A 3,271-nucleotide genomic window follows, 5' to 3' on the forward strand; every position below is an offset into this window, starting at 1 on the left:
TATCTGCTCTTATTTTTCGGCACAGCTCAGTGCAATGCTGGCCCACATTTAATTTTGATTCTGTAAGGGAATGGATGGGAAGTATTATTTAACGTGAAATGAATCTTTTTGTTTAAAACAGTTACTTTAAATGAAAATTATTATTGGGGCAATTCTTGAACAAATTAATTACAATTAACATATGTTATTAGCTGAGCGCAATGCTGCTTCATTACCTTCTGTAACAATATACCTCGTCCTGAATCATGACCAGAGATGCAAGGAGAGCACGCCGCCGACGCATGCCGACGCCCGCTCAGTACAACCGTCCACTCGCTACAACTACTGCCGACTGAGTGCAACTCACAACTGAACCACTCTCTCTGCCCACTCCACACACGCTACACAACTATCGCGCAGTCAAGCGCAGACTAGCAACGATAAATAACTCTCTGGTCAGAGATTCTGTCATGCCTCGCCATCGCTGGTAATGAATACGTACGCGTTTCACCACGAGCTGCGGATTCTGCGGATCTGGATGTTGTTTTCCTTCAGGAAATGCGACCAGGACTCTGTCTCGATACCTACGGATATGAGCCTGCACCATGCCTTCAGATGTGGGCGGAGGAGATACGGGTATTCTGCTAAGGGAAGGGAACCTGTATGCTTCTTCCGGAACAGAGAGAACGCCGCACGTTTTATGCCGAAGACCTAGCACTGTTCTTCCAGAGCAATGCCGAGCATTGGTAGAAGGCGGAGATTTCAATTGTGTTCTCAGACCATCCAACCAGAAGCCGCAATATACCCGTGCCCGACACGTCAGGCGCTTGTAAAGCACTTGGCTTTGGTCATTGTTTGTATGATCGATAGGCGTAAACCTACTTTACTAGCCATTCCGCGAGCCGGTTGGATAGAGTTTATGTTACACCGACGAGTAAGGGTCCGTGTCGCCTTTATATGGCCCTTCTTGATGAGGTAAATTGCAGGCGTGAAGTAGAGTCCACATGGCGCAGAGGCGACTACCCGCCAACATTTACACACTACAATGCAAGTTACGGTGTGTCAAACCCGCCTTGTGCCGTACATTAGCCAGCTATGGGCGAGATAGAGCCCGCTGGGACAGTGCGACCACTAATTTCCACTACACTGCACTCCGCGAACTGGCTGTGCAACAGCCGCTGCTGGAATGAGAATCGGCAGAACATCACGTCAAGGCACAATTGCTACGTATCATAGCGGTAAGTCTTGCGGGTGTGAGGGGGCGGTCGAGGACTAGTGATGATGTTAGTGGAGGACGACCATATCACTCAAGACAGAAGAAGATGCAAGAGGCAGCTCATTACGGAGGTCGAGAAGCAGAATGGACGACGAGCTGAAACGCTGATGGATCTCGTCCGAGCGTTCACACAATCATATACACTTCTCTACGAGAGAGAGTACGACATGGATATAGGAGTCAGGGAAGTCCTATCCGACCTACCACTCTCTCGGAACCCACAAGACGATCTACGCTCTTGTCGGAGGTGGCTTTGGAAGAACAACGAAAGGCTATGTTGGCCAGTGCTCCCAACAAAACGCCAGGCCCTGACGGACCACCTCTTGAATTTTACAAAAGGTCTTTTTGTGTTATGGGATCAGCGTGTTCCAGGATGTACAGAGAACTCCTGAACCCCGATTTTCAGGTACCATCTGAATTCACTGAGTGCCTCTTGATTCCGGTGCCCAAATCCGGGAGGCTGTCGCCAGCTTGATTTTCGCCCATTGACAATGCTAAACACCGACTACAAACTGTTGACACGCATCCTCCGTGAGATGTTCAAATCTACGGCAATGGCTGCCATTCACAGAGATCAAACCTGACTCGGAAGGAACACGTGTTTACGACTTTGCTAGAGACGTGGTGGCACTGATGTAAACATGCCGTCTCCATGGCGCTCTTGTGGCGCTGGATTTTGACAATGCTTTCGATCGCGTCGTTTCCTGCCTGCAGTTACGGAACACATCGGTATCCCACACGCGACGACACCTGTTGTGCTTCGTTTGGTTCATGGGGCGGTCGCGAGGATTATGGTAAACGGCTATTGGTTCGATCCCATCCGTGCCAACAGGTCCTTCAGATAGGGCTGACCTCTTCCTGCCAAGGTATTCGCCATTGCCCTCGAACCCGCACTTCACGGACCGCGACGACACTTGGAAGGTCTTAACCTGCGCCCCGTGACTTTTCGATGTGGTGCGCACGCCGATTACGTGATGTTCTTAACACGGACTGGTGAAGATATGCGTATGGCGCTTTCCGACCGAGACTCGAACTCGGGACCACAGTTTTAATCTGCCAGGAAGTTTCATATCAGCGCACACTCCGCTGCAGAGTGAAAATCTCATTCTGGAAACATTCCCCAGGCTGTGGCTAAGCCATATCTCCGCAATATCCTTTCTTTCAGGAGTGCTAGTTCTGCAAGTTTCGCAGGAGAGCTTCTGTAAAGTTTGGAAGGTAGGAGACGAGGTACTGGCAGAAGTAAAGCTGTGAGTACCGGGCGTGAGTCGTGCTTCGGTGGCTCAGTTGGTAGAGCACTTGCCCGCGAAAGGCAAAGGTCCCGAGTTCGAGTCTCGGTCGGGCACACAGTTTTAATCTGCCAGGAAGTTTCATATCAGCGCACACACCGCTGCAGAGTGAAAATCTCATTCTGGAAATATCAAGTTAATTCTGAACAAAGAGTTTTAGCACTGCAAGGCTTCGACAACGTAAAGACTTCTCAACAAAGAAGCTGTGATGCCATAGACATAATACGCAGTAACTGCAAACTCTCATCACACGGCGTAAACCTCCGGCACATTAAACAGTAAAGTCAACACAAATACAAGTAACGCAATTTAGCAGAGTAATTCTGCTTGTAGGATATGCGAATATACTTCTAACTGAGAAGCCATTAAGTGACAATATGTATTTTTACACCATAACAATGAAATACATGTCAGTATGCACCCTCTGGGAACAGCAAGGGATAAATTTGTTCAATTTGTTATGTATTTTTACGTCTCCCCTGAGATATGGGGTGGTAAATATTCGTACCAATGAATCACTAGGAAAACGGTTATATACAGTAACTCCAGTTGTCCACCAGTGGTACATGTATTTACCAGAGTCACTCACAGCATTAAGTAGAAACGACAGTGACATATGCTGTAATCGCTTGAAATTCCCTCCAGTCATTGAATTTTGGAATGAGCGTAAGTGAATTTTCACTTTAATGTAACTGGTTACAATGAAAGATATTGCATAAAATAATTATTT

The 3,271-nt window shown here is 47.7% G+C and overlaps 1 non-coding gene across 1 annotated transcript; it reads left to right on the forward strand.

Moving 5' to 3' along the window:
• Positions 1–2,523: 2,523 nt before the first annotated feature.
• On the forward strand, positions 2,524–2,598 carry Trnas-cga. The gene has a single exon. It is a non-coding gene; the product is annotated as a tRNA-Ser (tRNA).
• Positions 2,599–3,271: the final 673 nt, after the last annotated feature.

The sequence above is a fragment of the Schistocerca piceifrons genome, chromosome 6 (assembly GCF_021461385.2).
Source record: "Schistocerca piceifrons isolate TAMUIC-IGC-003096 chromosome 6, iqSchPice1.1, whole genome shotgun sequence".
Taxonomy (NCBI): domain Eukaryota; kingdom Metazoa; phylum Arthropoda; class Insecta; order Orthoptera; family Acrididae; genus Schistocerca; species Schistocerca piceifrons.